At 36.3% G+C, this 19,899-nt stretch overlaps 1 protein-coding gene across 1 annotated transcript in view; it reads right to left on the reverse strand.

The window, feature by feature from the left end:
* LOC122815386 (epiphycan-like) overlaps positions 1-14,207 on the reverse strand; it is a 365,285-nt gene extending 351,078 nt beyond the window's left edge. The window contains exon 1 of the mRNA XM_044087852.1: positions 14,033-14,207. The gene's annotated coding sequence lies outside the window, so the exon portion shown is untranslated. The remainder of the gene's footprint in view (positions 1-14,032) is intronic.
* Positions 14,208-19,899: the final 5,692 nt, after the last annotated feature.

Raw genomic sequence — 19,899 nt, forward strand, 5'->3', positions numbered from 1 at the left:
TTCTCTCAAAATTCATGACTTAGGGTGAAGCTCCACTCTGTTCACCCTTGCTAATGCTCGGGCTCACTCTGCTCCCCTATCCTATCCCCATTCCCACCCACCCTTGCATCATTTCCTTTACAGCCAACCTCATGCTTCCCCTCCTTTTTAACCTACCCTTTCCTCTCCCCTAGACCAAACCCTAGTCACACCCCCACACACATATAGTTAACCAGACCCCCCCCAAAACTCTACCAATATACTTCTCTGCCTCTTTCAATTTCTCCAGTAGCAGTTGTCCCTGCTCTTTTTCTTTTACTGTGTCTGTATATTGAAAACATTCCATTCAGACAATACCTGAAACTCTTCCCTGCTTTACTGATTTCTACCTCGCAAACATGACCCATAAAACTCACATATTCTTCTACTTGCCTCCCTTACTACTTTTCTACTTTCTAGCTTTCTATGAAAACCATTCAACACCTATATATCTATCTCCTAGCGATACTCCTCCAAATATCACCCTGTATCCTCTTCACCCTTTCATAAATTACACTATCACCTCACCTATAATTACCCTTCTTCTGAAAATCAAACTTCATCCAATCCCGTCTAACTTTATAACAATTAAAATCAAGTACCTCTGCTACTACTCTTCATTCCATAACACTCACATCCTCTCAACAACTCTGTTATTAATAGGAGATATCCATCCAATTCCCAGCTCAACCCAATCTTGTCCAACCAAGACACATTAACCTTCCTAAAAACATATACCTTTTATTCTATGAATATCAGAAGTGTATTAAATAAGATCAGTGAATTCCATGCCTGGATGGCAAATCACTCCCCTGATATTATCATCCCCAAAGAAACTTGTCTAAAGACTCATATTCCTGATACAGACATTCTCCCTCCTGGATATAATATTTTATGACTTGACCACCAAAGAAAAAGGAGGAGGAGTGGCTATTGCCTACTCCAACCACCTCACTCTCACAGCTATAGACAAACTTAACCTATCCTTTCTTCCTGCTGAAATCCTTACTGCTAACCATAAACTTAACATTCATATTACAATCACTGTAGTAGCAATTTATATTCCTCCAGGAGACAACATCCCCTACTGGAAAATATTCTTGCTTACCTCTCTCAACACATACGCAATTAAATCATTCTCTTTGGTAATGTAAACATAAATTGGTTATCCCTCTGCTCACCAAACTCTAGCTTATCTATTAGCTTGCATGGCTTTACACATCTTATCTCTATAGCCACCCATGCAACTAAACCTCACAACTCTAGCTCTCTTACTGATTGGATATTAGTCTCTGACCCACTTAAATACCATAACCCTACAACCCTACCTGACTACCTAAGTGACCACTCTCCAGTAAAAGGTCTCAGATTCACTTCACATTCCCATAGGCCACACAGATACATTACAAGTTGCAAGTTATCAAACTTCCCCCCTGAAATTTTTAATACCCTTCTCTCTAAAATTAACTGGTCTTTTCTGAACTGAATCCCACTAGATGAGGCAGTATACTCATTTAACTCAACTTTCCTAAATATTCATAACTCACTTGCACCTATCCACCCAGTATGTATAAAATCTAATATATCCCCTTGGTTAACAAATGCTACCCCAAATATGATGAAATTCATGGACAGGATTTGCAAAACCTAGGTAAAAAACAAGCTATTCATCCACTAACAAAAATATAAAGAACTTAAAAATCTGATAAAAAACATACACATAAAGTAAAAAAAAGAATTCTATAATAACCCACCAATTACACAAAAATCAAATCTGTCCAAATTTTGGCATGCATTTAATCAAATTCCACATCCTTGCAACCCCTCATCTCCTAACGCCTGCCCAGCTAATACAACACAAGAAACTGTAGCTATTTTCAATTCCTACTTCTTTGAATCCATTAAGAAGAAAACAATGAATACAACCTCCCAACAGATACTGGCATCAATAATCAACAAAAATGATCAAAATGGCTTCTACACCCCACAACCCATACTCTTTAAAGCAGCCACTGTACCAGCCTAGAGAAATTAGCATTATTTAGGAAATGTACACAGTGATTAATGCAGATATATGAGTTTTATGGTTTACTATGTCCCTCTGTCTGAGCTATCCCTATAACTACAGTAAACAAAAATGGACTATTATTTTGATAATATTACATGAAGATAGCAAACCCATCTCCCATTTGAATTGTACGCACAGTATCACCACTACATAACATCTTCATGCCTATGATCCTTATAGCTGCTCAGTCAGAGCTCTGTTAGGCCTAGAGAGCCAACAGTGCATCTCTGTCTAGGAATCCCACTCCTCTGAGAAAGCAAACAAGACCTAAGGAATCAAACAACTACCCATCTAAGCAATATGAATGACAGAACTCTGAAATTTAGGGTGGTAGTCATAGTCCAGGACTTTGCATATTCGTAGCAGTGATCTGCAGAGAGTGGCATAATGAGGTTTTGCAAATTCTGGACTATCAGATGACTACAGAAATGTGAAGGACTATTTTCTGAATACATCCCTATTGGAGATGCATAACATGATTTATGCATAATTGAGAGGGAGACAACTGCTACACCATTAAAGGGTTAACATGTATGCACATGAGTTCAATTCATAAACATGAGTCTATAATGAACTCATTTGCATACAAAGTGTGCAAATAACCTTGAACTTCTGCCAGAAAGTAGCAATTTTTCAGCCAAGTTTGGAGATGCGATGGTAACTAATATGGTGTTTCAACATACCTGGACATTTGTACCATGGAGATCACTTGGGTAAATGTTTTATTTTGATGCTTGTGCATAACTGAACAGTTTATTGAAGGGGTTACTTGGGAGAAATGTGTGGTTCAATGCTTGTGCATACCTGGAGATATTACTGAAGGGGTTACTTGGGTGAAATGTTCATTTTGTGCTTGTGCATACTTGGAAATATTACTGAAGAGGTCACTGGAGGAGAAAATTAATTTATTTATAATGGAAATGCTTGCTCATATACAGCCAGACTGCTGAAGTGATCGCTAGGTAAAATAATTTATTTTGTCATTTTGGTGTTTGTGCATACTTAATACAGAAGGGGTTGCTGGGGGAAATAATTAATTTATGTGTCAGGGAAGTGCTTTTACATATTTGGACAAAAAAGTTTGCAAATTGCAACTGCAATATCAAAGGCAAAGGATGGCATTTAAGAATGGATTTGAATATAGAAGGGATGACAGAATATAAATTGCAAAACTGCCTCATTAGCATACTATGCTTTACAAGACTTCTCATTTGCATCTCATTATTTTTTAGGACTTGCTCATTAGCATAAATGGCTTATATGAATCTTGCCTTTGCTACCCTCACTCGTAAGCATCAGGAATACCCCTATCACATTTGCACAAGCGACTACGAATACTGCCCTTAAACAAATCAGTGGCAATATAAAAAAGTTAAGGCTGATAACATTAAATAATTTTTAGCCCAACTGGCCATCAAGTAAGGATGATCATTTTTGATATGAATTACAGTTATTTCCATACTTCCATATGTCCAGCTCTTTATAGCGAAGAAAGCAGTACGCCAGCCTTCCTTTCCAGATTTTAGCTCTGGCATCTACCTGCTAATTTGTTTACAATGTACTTAGATTAAGTTTTTGCAATCCTAAGAACCCAGAATATCAGTAGCTACCCTTTCCTGGATGAAAACATCATCAGAACATGAGGCAAACTATATCTCTGTAGCCAATAAGTTCTTCAACTGACTAGAATAACAATAAACAAGAGAAAGATCACATAGAAATCACAAAAAAGATCCAGTTCCTGAAGAAAGTTTTAGATGCTGCCTTTGCCTTTGTAGAATTTTACTATGGCATAATTGTCAAATGCAGAAAATATCTCAGAGGTAATTTTAAGGAATATGACTTATCCTACTTACATATCTGATATTTGCTTTATTTGCTAAACTTAAAGTGTTAAAAATGTGTTGTGCCTCTCTTCCCTCCATTTACATTTAGCTGCACTGAACACTTGCGTTATTTTATTTTATTTGATTTTATTAACTGATTCAGAGCACTATCACTGTGAACCTTTCTCAGTCTCAGAACTGGAAAAAAAGAAAAATACAGAGATTAACATAACAATCAGTCAAACAAGCGAGATATACTTTAAGTGATAAAAGTTCTATGATGGCTAAATACACACTTTCTACCATCAAAGATTTTAGACTACAAGATGTAACTATTACAAATGTTTATACAGTACAGTGTTTACATTGTATACAAGCAGTAATGGCGCTGCTCAAGAAAGGGTGCGAGGCATCTTGAACTACGAAAGTATATTAGTACAGCGCTGAGGTGAATATGCAGGAAGAGAGGGAGAGATAGGGAGACAGAGTTATGCTAAAAGAGGATATCAAGTAGGTTTTTGGCTAAAATACAGGTGCTTAAAGACGTTGAGATACAAAGATTCTTGAGCAAGAAAGAGGTGATAAGATGGACTGAGGGTGATGGGTGGTGTTTGCAAAAAGGGGGGGGGGCTAAGAAACAAATTAGCCTTAATGTTTCCACCTGTCAACATTTAGAGAAATACCACAGAGGCCTAATATGGGATACTAACTGAATCATGTGTATCTTTCTTTATATCCTAGTTTTAGTGGACAGCCTTGTGTTTTACATAGTGTAGTCTATGGTCTGTTGGTTGTATGATTGTTCAAGTTGAAAATTAAAATATTTTAAATGAGCTCTGGAAAACTGAGAGATATTTTAACATACTAGAAGCACACTGAAATTCATAATATATTTAAGTGCATCTAACCACGAGGGCATGTATTCCTGTACAGATGCCCAAATATTATTTGTGTGAATTCAAATTTTTGTAAGGGGGAGTAATCAAAGATGGACAATTCTGCAGTAATGATTGTACCAATAGAAATATGCTGCATTATTTTTCAAGTGGAAAATAAAATAATAGTGGGTGTTGATTTATACTATATAAAACAGTAAAACTATAATTTAGTCCCTGGGAGCTATTGAAAAAGTGCAGTGCAATGATTTAGAACTGAAAGATTTTATCAAAGGTTTCAGGGGTTCATGTCTTTGTGCAAGAAGACATATGAGTAAACTCAATAATTTCTAAGGTCTCTTATGTACAAACCACTGGCTGAATCAAAAGATAGCTTATTTTACCTACAGTTGCAAAAATGCAACCCAATTCTTAGTCAAGGAATGTTCAAATTATGTTTTAAAGTTTATCTGGAAACATAAAATGTTCTAGTTGTATGACTGCTCAGTACAGACCTAGTAATGGATATTTTAGTACATCAGACAATAATCATAGCAAAGAAAATAAGGAAAATAAATAAAAATAATAAGAAAAAATACACATAAAAATAAGTTCTACTTTCCACGGTTCAGTCAAGGTTAGGCTAGATGTTTTCTCTTTTTCATGGCTTTGCATCCCAGTTTTAGGGATAATGGACAGTGCAATATTTAGTCAGAAAAACATATTATTTGAGTTAGTTTGTTGTAGACCTTAAACCAGTTTTAATCATCTGAAGGGATTAACATTCAGAAATTTACTGGCATGTTAGCAACTCCGTGTGTAATTAAACAGAAATCTATTTGAAAGCTATATTTTTACAATAGTATGTTTAGTAAATTTATTTAGGTATGGTTCATAGGTGTGTGCTGGGAAAATGACCATTAGGGTCTTTTTATCCCTAATCCCTAACAAGTTCTGGTACCTTTGATAAGTGTAAGCCGGGGCTTAGGAGATGAAATATTTACAAGAAGGTGCCTGGAAGATTAACCATTTATGGACTGCATGTGTCCACTAGAGATACAGATGCCTTGAATTGGGTTAGGTAGCAACTCTACTCCACATGGATGGTTAGTGTCTATGAGCCAGCATATTGGCTATGGTTTCTTATGGTTTGGACCTGGAACTTTATACATTCCCAATGACTGTGTTACTTTAACTTTTTGTTTGGTCACTGACAATAAATGTATGATTTATTCAATGGTTTGCTATGTTTTTGGTTTGAGTCCTGGTTGAAAATGGTCCCTGGATGCTGCTACATACTAAGTATCAGGCAATGGGTTTCCTTTAAGTTTCTTTGATCATGTATGGGGTGTTAAGATGTGCTTCAACAGATGAGAGTAAAAGATGTTTGCCATCTGATGCTGTACACAATTCGAAGTATCATGAGTCTGTCTACAAGGAAAGATTTGTTATGCAACAATTTCCCTACCTTTGAAATAGACTTCCGCTGTAAATCAAGCAATGTGATATATTATCTTCCTTCAGACAGGAACTATATTATTGGATGGATATTCACAAATTCATCCCTTTCTTAACTGGACTAGCCTACTTTGAAAAAGTTGGTAAGGTTTAAGGGTGGACTCTGGCAAATTGTTAATATCCACTAGGCAGACTTGCTTTGCATTTCCAATTATTCTATGAGCCTATGATCCTGTCATTTAATTAGAAAGTGGAGGACGTCCCTTTCTGTAACAAGCAGCAGTCATACTCATTAAGTATCTTGCTGATAAACCGAGTATTTTGAATTACCTACATCAACTCTCTGACACAGAATTATCTTATCACTGAAGATCCACTTCTGCAATTTGTCTTTGCCTGCCAGTATTTCTTCAGTTCTCTTCTGTTCTAACAGTAATTTGTTCACTCAAAAGTTTTACACAATTTAGACCTCTGTACTTTGCTCCTTACCTACTCTGAGATTTTAACATTCTAGAAAAGTATATCTTTATGACACTTTGAACCAGATGAGTCAGTAGTCATATTGTTGTTATATTTTACAAACATTCTGCTGATGTCTGTGTCATTTTTATCTTAGGTAATAATGAAAAAAAAAACAATATGCAGTGTTCTGCTGCAAAGAGATTTTGAAGAAAATAAATTCCTCTTTTAAAAGGTGACATTTTCTCTCACCATCACTTAGTCATCCATCCATTTTCTAAGCCCGTTATCATAGGTATGATCATGGTGCTAACAAAATGAATTGGGAGTGACCAGTTTCCCTATCCACATTGGCAACACATAACTAATAATGTGGGAATCCCAAGCATTCCCATGCAAGATGAGACATAGAATCACCTGAATGTGTCGTGGATCTACCCTATGGCCTTCTTCTACAGGGCGATGTCTAGTGCACCTCACATGGCAGAGGTGAAGAGCTCATCCTTAACAGTTCCAAAGCCCACCTCAGCTGACTCCTCTCTGCTTGCAGTAAGTGTGAGTTAGTCAGAGATCATCTTATTTGCTTGACTATTTACTGTGCTTCTGCTCATATCTGCTCTTTTTCATCTGGTTAATCTGTACTCAACTCTCACAACTACAGTCTGTACCCCACTCAAACTACATATGAAGAAAGAAATGTTCAGTAACTGGTAAAGTGGAAGCTTCATTTTGTAACTTAGCTTGTGTTTCACCATCACAGTCTGTTACAATACCTGAAGTTCTGCCATTATTATGTACATCTGCGAGTCAATCTCTGTTTGTCATCCACCATCATTAATGAACAAGACTCCAAGATACTTACAGTCACTCACTTTCAGTAGCTGGTTTCTTCTATTCTGGAAGCAGAAGTCCACTCATTTATAAGTGATAGCTATGGTCTCTCACTCTTGAGGTACTAATTTTCATGCAGTGGCTTCACACATAGCTACAAAGTGTTCACTCAAATACCAAGAAGGCAACTTCAGCTGTAGTTAACAGATATGAAACTCTCAAGTCCTCAGCTTGAAAAGCCACCAAATCTTGGATGCACATTAATAAACTATCAATGAAAATCTCTGGCAATTATGGAAATAAGATATATCCTTGACAGAGAGTGAACCTTAAAGCATTTCACTCTCTGCCAAGATTACTCAAGTAACTGACATTACCCAAATGTATGAGCTAAATGGCACAGAACAGCAGTACCATGACTCTGTAGTGTTGTAACATCTCCCAGAAGACATTCTAAAGCACATGGACCTCTGCATTGTCACAGTCCAGTAAAAATAAACAGACCATACTGCCTGCATTCCCTTGACCCACTCTCTTATCCATTCAAAGACAGATAGTCTGGGCCATGAGCTTCATGAATATTTATTGATCTGCCTAAATCAGAGCTCCAAATATTAAACAAGTTCAGTTTTCCAGCACCAGTATGTAGAATAAACAAGAAGACTTAGGAGCACGATCTACCTTTATGAGGCACACACTGTCTTCTTTTACTTTTTGTAAAATGGGGAACATCACCCCAGTCTCCAATTTCAAGGTACCAGCAGTTCTTTCTTTTCAGCATTTTAAACCATGACATCACAACAATATAGAGGCCCTTCGGCATATTTGTACAAATGTTGTTCACCTCCACAGCTTTCTAGTACTGATCTGTTTAATTGCTTCTGTGGTTTTGGCTACAGTAATGGAAGCAATCCTAACAGTTGTTTGGGTCATTGCCTCTTTAAAGTTGGACATTTCCACTAATTTTAGGAGTTACTTAAAATGTTCTTTCCATTTTCTGGCAATGTTTCCACTGAAAGCCAGTGTTCCTCCTTCCTTGATGAAAACAGCCTGAGCAAAATGTAAAGCCATGGGCAATGTAAAGATCACCTGACAGTTTCTTGGAACCTCTTTGTAGTCATTTTAAAGTCACTCTGCATGGCCTCATCAAACTCTTCCCATGCTTTGGCTTTTAGTTGGTTACAGCCATAGCTTTGCCTTCCTTACATACCAATACCATTCATTAGATCTGAAGACATATCTGTTAGGATGGCAAATGAGGCCTCTTTCTTTAATTAGCCTGATTCCATCAATAATTCTCTACAAGCAGGGTCAATAGTTACCACCATGGGAAGCGGCAGTCACCATTGAGACACAAATCTTTGTCACCAGCTTAATACTGAGGTCTAAAACATGGATTATTCCAACTGAATGTCCCTGACCAATACTCATTTGAAGGAGGGTCCTCCAGAGGTCACAGTTGTGCTTGTGCCACAAATAATCATCCATTATTTGTTGCATAGATTCTTTCACTGCACATTTGGGTTTAGTGGATTTGTCAAACTGCAGCCTCAGCTATTTGACCCAATTCACAACCAAGTGAGGATAATTTAACATTTCAACACTTCCCTTGAACTGCGTGTCCTGAACAGATAGCCTCAAGTCTAATTACATAGCTACAAAGGTAATTGTTTTTTGCCTTGGCCTAAGATGATCCAATAATAACTATACTTACAAATAATAACTATACTTACAATCAGTTTTGTGTTTGAAAATAGTGATAGTTTTCTGTATGGATAATGAAAGACTGATGCAGAAGTCAAAAACAATTCAAAATATGTGTTCATCTCACACAATTTATTTCTTAATCATGTCCACTCAGCCTTCTTCATCATTTCCAAAGTGAGTGCTGAAGCCACCATGTGGAACTACAAAGTCTGAGAATGCTATGCTCCCCAGAACTGATGCCATGCACTCCTAAAAGGCCAAATCCTCTGCATATCTATTATGTATATCTGTTATACATGCATATATATATATATATATACATATATATATATATATATATATATATATATATATATATATGTGTGTGTGTGTGTGAGTGTGTGTGTGTGTGTGTGTGTGTTTGTGTGTACTGTTAATCAATTAATTGAAGACACAAGAAGAGTGTTTCTTTCCTAAAAGCACAGTAATAATACAGAATCTGCTACACATCCTGGATGTGTACAGGCAGCTGAGATATTAAAGTGAGAACACAAAAGACAGCAGAATGGCCTACCTAGTGTTTTATCTGTTTTAGCTTATTTTATGAGGAAAAACAAGATTACCTGTTACAAAGACTCTGCATAACTGAGTGGCCCAGTATATTTCCTTATATTACAAGAGCAGGAAAATCTCTCTGGGGGTCACATTGAAGTGCTTTCTGCTAAAGCTGCTTCTATGTCTGCTATGTGTTTAGCAATATATCAGTTCAGAACATACTATAGCCTATAACATGTACACACAAATTTCACTTAACTTTACAAACCTGGTGCTCTTTACCCTTCATTAATCCTCATAATGCCTAGGGTTCTGACCATGGGAAATGAATTACATGTACTGAGATCCTATATGAAAAAAATCAATATAACTGTGCAAAGGAAATCTTAGTAATGGTAGATATCCGACAAATAGATCACTTTGGCAATATGAGCATGGATCCATCAGCACCTTCATTGTGAACTTGTTTCTAGGTTTGACTTTGGGTCTGGATTATGATTATTGTCTTGGATTCAGCTCATAATCTGAAGGGCTTTTAGGTGAACAACATTAAACTCTATTTCCCGTGTTAAAGTTTGTTTTGTTTATTAGAAGTGTTCTAAAAGTGTAATGTAAAATTTCTTGTTCAGGAAAAAATAAGAATGCTGCTTACTAATAATTTCAATGCAGGTTTCAGCATGAGACTCTCCTATGCAGATTAGCAACAGCAACTGAGTTAGTGCTAGGTCCCCTGATTCACAGATGAGTGATGTCTACAAGTTAAGAGTTAGTGATACAGAAACCTAGCCAGCAAAAATCTATTACAGTGGAGACTGACATCACAAAGTCTGTACTCCCTCTCTGTCTCTGTACATATATATCAAAGATAAGAGTTAAAACATATGCATGTATGTGATGTGTGTGCATGCATGTGTGCGTATGGGTGTACGTGGGTATAGTATAAATGATATGCATTTATAAATATCTGTGTCTAAGTAGTACATTTATGTCGTTTCACAGCACATTCTTAGCATTTTCACTTGAAATTCTTATCATCTCTTATCAAATCATTTCTTAGTTGATAAGTAAATGTTTAAATTCAGCAGATCATAAATGAAAATAAGAACGGATTTGAAACTACTTTCCCTTGTCATTGTGGTCAGTGTCTCATATATTTATAATATGTCTATGCTTCTGGCCCCATTTCCTAATATTTCTGCTGCTGGGCACAGAAATGTATTTCTTTCTAAAGAAGGAATATGGTACAGTTCCACTAAGGCTACTTCACTGAAGTCCTTTCAGATGAGACCAATAAACCAAAGTTCAATCGGAATAACCTGGGAAGCAAATCTCCTCACATCCTGTTATTAAAATAACTAAGCTAAAGTCATATAACCTCAGGAGGAAGTTCTTCTGGCAGACATTCATTTAGTCTATGGGTCTTAGCCGAATGAGCATTGCTATGATAACCTTAATGGAATCTGCTAACATCTGCAGAGATACATGCTTAGTGGTACTCATAATAAAATTAAGTCATATTCATATCATTTTCATGACAGACTTTTATTAATATAATCTTTTATATATTTTTCCACTGTTTAATAAGTTATGCCAGTTGTTATAACAATATCTAATTATATAGGCATTTGCCAAGAAGTCCTTAGTACAAGAGAACCATACAACGTATACCAAGAACATCACTGAAAATGATTCACTGTAATGATGAGTTTATTGTATTTGGACCATATTATTTCATATCACAGATACTATAATTAGTTACTTATGTGGTTACTTTTCTCACCATTCACTGCTGTAGTTTGTATAATACCAAAATAATGTATTTTGGTTCTGTATGTTTGACAACTTGTGTCTCTGTTGGCTAACTAAGGAAAGTAGATCACTACGGTGAAACAAACAGACACTTGATCTGTTTGACATTACAGCAGCCAATAAAAACAGCTTAAACACACTATAGTCTGGATGTTTCACACTGTAGACTGCTTAATTCATACAACAATGGAAATCAATAGACAACCTAAAATACTCTGCTTGTAAAATGAATGATTATCATACTAGCAAACTACTTTGGTCAATATTTTGACAAATGGCCTTCATTTAATTTCTACCTTCCTGTTGTCCTTTCAGGCATTTGCCTATGCTTTCTTAAACTTTATTAACAGTTTATTTGAGTTAAAATTGGGGGGGGGGTACAGATTATATATGTTCTTAAATGTTTGTTGTTATGGCTATACTAAACTGACAATGCATGCTTCAGTTCAGTTTTTAGTTTTATGTATTGAACATTTCTTGCTGCTAACATCGATATTAAGCAATTACATAAATTACTTATGTGCTACTGTACTTTTCAGTCATTTGATGACATTATGACCTTTCAGTATGTGAAATAATTGTGTCAGCCTTTATTTTTTAATTATGGCATGTAAAAGTAAAACCCCTTAACCATGCAGGAGAAAGAAAAATGTTAAAATGTAAATTGAGTTTATCCACATAATAAGCCATCATTAGATGTTTGCTGGTATATCATTACTCTTACAGTCATATCTTAATAAATATATCTCAAGAGGTCATACTGTCAATGACTTCTTGCCCTTGTTCCCTTCTTAATAGAGTAAATGAATGTAGCAAAAAAAAAGAGAGAGAAAAAAAACATAGTTTTGGAGTTTACAGTATTTGCAGACAGGCAGTTTCATATAACTGCATTCTTTAGCAAAGCACTTCTTACTTATATTTTTAAATTCCAGAGTATTTGATTAATTTTGTGCTTCGTGTATGCTCAGTGTATTTTGTTTTAAATACAAAAAAGAAATTATCAGAATCCTCAAGTTCCAAATATATATAGAGGATGTTTTTTCTGTGGTGTGTATGTTAAATATTTTGACTGTAGCAAAGTTAACTCAGTTTCTTGACCCTTCGTGTTAAAGATTCTTTTTCATCTAAATCACCTGTGACTTGCTTTGTGACTTATTCAAACTTTATGAAGTCACTCATACCAAGTGTGGAATTCACAGACGTAGCAGAAGCATCAACTTTTTCAATGAAAGCCTTTATGAAGGGTGTCTAAGCACATGCATATGAAATTCCACTGTGGATATAGGATAGCACAAGGGGTTTCTTTTTCTACAGGTCTTTATTAAACAAACATAGAAAATTACCAGCACAGAGAGTCCTGTGCAGTGATATTTGAATTATATAACTTCTAAAATTGGCATTAGAGTTGCTAAAAGGAATAGATTGTCTTTCAACTGTTCAATGAAAGGTGTGTGTGTGTGTGTGTGTGTGTGTGTGTGTATGTCTGTGTGTGTGTGTGTGTGTGTGTGTGTGTGTGTGTGTGTGTGTGTGTGTGTGTGTGTGTGCATCTAATGCAAAGTAACTATACAGAAAAAAAAATCTGTTTTATTTTCATTATGTCACAATGCATCATACTTTCAAATCCACATACACATTTCACATGAAGAATGATATACTGAAATAAAAACAATAAACTTTTATTTGCTGAGACACAATAAAATATTTTTCACATTTTGTTTGAAAATTGTCATTATTCTTTTGAAATGATATCCCTGTTTTACTGTCACCATGTAAAATATGTATGTGCTAATTATTCTTCACTTGTGATTTGAGATTTGTGATTTGAATGTTATTGAAAATGCTGCAAATAATTATTGCATATTGACCCATATGTTATACTAGGGGACACTTGAATTTGTAGTTTGCAGAACACTTACAGGGACTGTTTATAGCATCATTCTGAATTTATTTTAAATCACCATGTACATTTGAGACCCTTTTCAGATGTAAATACTCAATAACTGATAGCAACCATGTATTCTGTCATCAAAAATATCATTTAGTCAGTTGTTGATCTGATAATGTATCCCTCTGTCTGTTTCGTTGTTGGTATCTATCTATCTGTCTATCTATCTATCTAGCTCTCACTTTGTCTATCTCCCTAAATAACTTTGCAGTTTTCTCTCCCCTGTTTCACTCTTCCATCAGAATCACATATATGTTCTGATAACTTTATAACAGAACTGCTGTAAAGCACCTTATTTATTTAGTCATTTTGAAGAGCTGTACTGTTTTCAAATAACAAATTACTTAAATTAGCTTTGCCTTAGAAAGTGTTTCAAAGTGGAAGATCTCTATTAATCAGACTTCAAGCCACAAATAATAATACCTGCAATCAATTGTTGCACAAGTAATTGTGCCATTAGATAACAGTTCATCATTTATATAAAATGAGGAAAAAAACTTACCTTTGTCTGTTTTTCCAAACTGTACAGACTAAATTCAAAGCAAAAGTCAACTGATTCTATCCAGTTGTTGAAGGATTATGCAGATGTTGCAGGCTGGTATGGCTAATTCACCTCAGTGATTTTCCACTCTGCCTTTCTTTTGGATTTACCGTAGACAAATGCTTAGCAACTGATCCATACATTATCCCCAGCTTTGTAGAGACCTATTGGATATTCTAATGCCAAGGCAGCTTCCTGTAGCAAATGCATATGCATATATGCATATTAGATGGCTTTTATCTTGCCCCTCCCATCACATGGAGCTGTAAAACAGACTTTATTTTACACAGCCACTTAAGATTCATAGCATATGAGGTTAGATGCTTCTAAACTATGTACATATAATTTTTTGATGAAAGGAATAAATTTGCTTGAAAAGTAAAACAGCATTATAGATCTACAAAATGTAATGAAACTTGTATCTGCAGCAGCCCCAGGTCACATACAGTTTCTTTACAGCAATCATATTTTGAACTGATCTATGCCAGAAGCAATTGCTTGAATTAAACATTATGTTGCAAATCAGACAAGAGATTACACCTGAAGGCTGTTGCTTTTCATTAAGGCCTGTAAACGTGTATGTTATTTTTATTTTATGCTAACAAGGAATGTATACTTTTCATTACAAGTCTGTTATTCTAGGCTGTTTTTATCAATTTGTTTTTCTATATTACTTTTATTTTACTTGTTCTACATTTGAAAATATTATTTTTCCTTTTTTGTCTCTTCTTGTAACTGCATATACATTATTCAATGGCTTCTTTGTAGACCACTATGAAAAATCTATCTATGAAGCCTCCATTCCTTTATGCCTACCATCTGTTAAGCAAAAGCTGCTTCTGCCGTGTAATTCATTAATAGCAGCTTCTTAACTTTATTTTACCTAAAGCTATATCTGTAACATGGTTGATGAATGTCTTAAGAACATCCCAAGTTTCTACTAAAAAGATAAATTTGTACTCTGGAACTGCATAACAACTTTGTGGGAGGCTGGTCTGAGTCTAGAGACTGAGCAACATGAAATATTGATGACTACCGACCTCGTTTTCCAGGCCATTGCTGTTGTTATAATCCAGAAATAAAATGTAAAAGCTGCTCTGCTTCTGAGTTTTATTACAATTTGTGACCAGAAGATCATGGTGGCAAGTTTAAATTCATGATTCTGTGTGAAAGAGATCCAATACAATTATTTCTTGCCCAGAATGCCCACCTTGAAGCTAGGTTTGATAAACAATAGAAAGTAGGCATCATTTCAAAGTAGATTGCTACATTATTTTACCTCGCTGAGTTGGCTGAAGACAAAATTTACAAGATGGATAGATTTCTTAACCATAAAATCCCCCATTCCAAGTTCACAGAAACTTTCTCTCTCTAATGATAAACTTGTTCTTATACCTGCACAGTTTTACAATGCTAAAGAATGGCTAAGGTTCTTAGAGGTGCATATCGATAATGACTGTTGAAGTCCAGTCCTAGCGCAGAACTTCAAATGTTGGCCACTAGGGTACTAACATAAAGGCTATGCTGGATGTTCTCAATAAGAACAAACATTATTGCACAAAATGAATTGTGCTATCTTACAGGATATTGACCTAGCAGTATAATATTTGAAAATTAAGAAAATTGTTTCTTCATGAAATTCAAAACAAAAAAAAAAAAAACAAAAAACAAAAAACAAAACAAAACATGGACAGCAGATGCCATCATCATATGTCATTATGGTGCCTCGCTATGATGAATGATCTCAATCTGAGTCATAAAAAAGTCATTACTCTTTTATGTTTATGATTGAAAGTATGGACTGTGACACATTCATTGTTAAGAACATTTCAACAAATATCCACAACAGAAAATCATATTCCTTGATCAGAAGAACTTTTTTTTGCATTTATGAAGAAACAGTTATTGACCATGTTGTGAGCATCCTAGTTGTTGTTGATTCTTACTTTGAGAGGTAGTCTTCCACATTTGGGAAATGGAAAGCAGAGAGCTATGGGCATGACAACAAAAACAAATAAAACAAAAACATTTGGAATCTAAGCCACCCCACATGTGATTTGTTTAATTATTTATTTATTTTATTTTCTCAACCGGCTAGCATCTGACTGGGCCAGCAAGCCCGTTTTGAGTGGAGACCCAGGGAGACAAGCTCCAAAGCAAGTAGTTAACAGAACAATGACAGAAAACAATATAAATAAATGGCAAAATGAGATTAAGAATTACATAGGTTGTAGCAATTACCATATGCAATGATGATAGTTCTAATAAAACATTAAGTAAAAACAAAGTATTTAAAATGCATGCAATAAAACAAGTACAAGGAAGTTTAACAAGTATTTTTTTTTTCAGAATGAGATTTAGAGAAAACAGAGTGGAGAAAGTAAATGTTAGAGTGTATGCACTGTATTGTAGTAAACAGTAGGAGAAATGTTAAGTACAGTACAGTAAACAGTAGAAGTTAAAAGTGCAAAATAATCACAGACTATATTGCTTGTTTGCTATAGAGACTAGATATATAAACTTTGCTTTGACTTCCCGTCATAATTGGTAGATGACAGTACTCTGAGACACAATGCATAAGTAAGACACTGATTCTTGAATAAACTGTTTTGATTTTCCATTTTAAATGTATGCAAAAGATCTAAATCCTTGAATGTTGTTAATTGAAAGGTAAAATAATACATTAATTTATTTGTGGTGTTGACAGCTTTTAAAGTCATGTGGACTGCCATTTCAACAAACTCTGCTTATCAAACATATCACATACGTTTCAGAAGTGTCACAGGTGTTGCATTTGGTAGTAGGTGGTAGAAAGCACATGTGATTTCAAAGTAATGCATATTTCTAAATAGCTACATGTTAATTGTACACAGAGTTATATACCCAGGAAATTAGCATAGATTTACAGAATATGATTAGTAATTGGTATGAACCTTGCAAAGCCCATGGTTCTCCCTCCTGAAGACTGACATTGCACCTCATAACACCACCCAGTGATGTTCTATAGGCATGTATGCACTGCAGGCATTTGGGCTGACACAGATCATTAGTTAAATGGCATGTTGTCCTGCAAACATTCTTATAAGGTTGGTCTATGAGCTATTGGCTGGCTGATGTCCAGTTTCCCAAACTGGGTTACCTGGGATAGCTCTGTTGAACGAAAGCTGGGCATAAAAACAAGTTAACCTGCAAAACAGAACTAAGAATTGCTACACTTAGTGTAGGTTAACTGACAGGATCAAGTTTGGAGGTGGATGGCATGATGGTAAGGAGGAGGCTGGACATCCTATGTATCCAGGAGACAACATGGAAGGAAATCAGTGTAATGATAAGGCAATATTCATAATCTCAGCCTATGCCCCACAGCAAGATTGTGGTAGTGAGGAAAAGACTGCATTAAGATAGCAGTTGCAGGAAATGCTAGATAAAGCAGAACAACATGAATTGGTGTTGATAATGGGTGACTAAATGCACTTATTGGGAATGACAGAACATGATATGAGGACTGTCCGGTTCACATGGATGGGGCAAGAGGAATAACGAAGGAGTGGCCATTCTAGACTTTGGTCTGGCAAATGGATTGATGGTAGCCAACACATGGCTCAGAAAGAAAGACAGTCACAAGATCATTCACAAGAGTGATGAACGTGCAAGTCGGGTAGACTTTCTCCAACTATGGAAGGGGCACTGGGGGTAGAATCAGCAAATGCAAAGTCAACCCCAGTGAATCTGTTGACCAACAAAATAAACCACTGGTTGTCACAAACAGCTACATGCAGTGGTCAAAGAAGGCTCTATGATCAACAAAGACCAGACTGAATACATGGAAGTTGACTGAAGAGAAAGTACAACATTTCAAAGAACTACTCAGTGCTCTAGCATCTGAAGAAAAAGAGGAATAAGATGGAGAAGATAAGAAATGCAGCACCACTAAACAACATATGTGAGGAATACATGCAGCTGAGACAGGTATGGAAATAAGGTACATGAGGAAAGATGGGGGTGTAATATAGAAATCCAGGAAGTCATCTAAAGAAAGATGTGCAGGAAAAAGTGGGAGAAAGACAGTCCTGGCTAGGAAGGAATACTAGTTGGCTAACAAAGGGGATAGTAGAGGACCTGCAATAGCAAAAAGCAAGGCATCAAAGGTAGTCTGCCAGCTTATGAAAAGTGACTGAGTGGATGGCACAAAGAGACTCTATCAGGTTACAAGGCAAAAGTCAGAAAGCTAAAAAAATAGTCAGACACCATTCATAAGGGATTCCGGCAAAAACCTTCTCATCAGTCTGTAGGACATTAAAGGCAAATAGGAGTACTTCCAGCAGCTTCTGAATGAAGAAATCCCCACAGAAACAGTACCACCCCAGACTCAGCCTACAATGACAGAAGAACTACTCTAGAAGAAGTAAGAATAGCACTAAGGAAAATGAAGACAGGTAAACCAGCAGACTTAGATGATATTACTGCAGATATGAACCGGATGTTGAGTGAGGTAGGGGAGAAATGGCTCCTGAGGGAACTCATAGCAGTACAGATAGAAATATGTATGCTAGATGAAAATGTCAGTGTTCAAGAATAAAGGGAATATTTCTAACTGTGGGAAGTACTGAGGTATCAAACTCCAGTCACATTGCATGAACGTCATGGAGATGATGACTGATAAATGAATATGCAGAGTAGTAGAAAGTAAGATAGGAGATGAGCAGTTCAGGTTCACCTGAGATTCTAGCACAACTGACCCGCTGTTTGCATTGAGGCAGATATTTGAGAAGACACTGGAAATTAAAAAAACATTCCAACTGCTCATTCCAAGATTTGGAAAAGCATGTGACAAGGTCCTAAGAAAGTTGATTTAGGAAGCCCTGCAAAGTCCCAGAAGCACTGGTAGAATTAGTGCAAACTATGAACAAGGACCCAATGACTCAAGTACAAACAGTGTTTGGTCTCATAGATAGGTCCCCAATGGGAGCGGGTGTTCGTCAGTGTTCAGCTCTGAGCCCACTGATGTTCATATTAGAGACAGACTACATTAGCAAATAAGACAGAGGGACCAGATCAACAAAGTTGCTGTATGCAAATGATATGGTATTGTAGGCAGACTATGAGCGAGAACTTCAGCAAAGGATAGGGAATGAAATGCAAAACTGAAGGCACATGGGATGAAACTGAGTACAGGTAAAATGATTATAATGGCAGCAAATAGGGTAAAACAGAAGAAGATGAACAATGGCAGAGAAGGGAAAATAGTGGAACAGGTTAACAGCTTCAAGTATCTGGGATAGGTGGTTGAGGAGAAGGGAAGTCTGAATGAGGAGGTCAAAGCTAGAATCAGAAAGGCTGCAGCCAAATGACACAGAGTGTTAGGTGAAGTGTATTACAGAAGAATGCCAACAAAGCTGAAAGGTAAGGTATACAAAACAGTAATGAGACAAGTACTACTATATGGTAGAGAAACTTGGGCAGTAAAGGTTCATAGGTTCATAGGTAGGTACTAGGCTATCGGCCCAAGGGCCTACGTAAGCCTAGCCAACAAGGTTCCGTGGCTTATGCCACCCAAGAAAGAAAGGCAAAGCAGATAAGGAAGTTAGAGGTGACAGAAATAACATGCCTGAAATAGGTGGTTTGATGCACACTGTGGGACAGATGAAGAAATGAGAACATTAGAGCAAATGCCAAAGTTGCTTCATTTGCAGAAAAGGTCAAACAGAACAGGTTAAAGTGATTCAGATGCATGTGCAGACAAGTAGAAAACAATCTGGTGGAGAAGATTTGAGGTAGACAAGAAGAAGGCAACAGGAAAAAAGTATCCAGCAAACAGTCGGATGGAT

This window comes from Protopterus annectens, chromosome 11.part0 (assembly GCF_019279795.1).
Source record: "Protopterus annectens isolate FY-2018-M chromosome 11.part0, PAN1.0, whole genome shotgun sequence".
NCBI classification, from domain to species: domain Eukaryota; kingdom Metazoa; phylum Chordata; order Ceratodontiformes; family Protopteridae; genus Protopterus; species Protopterus annectens.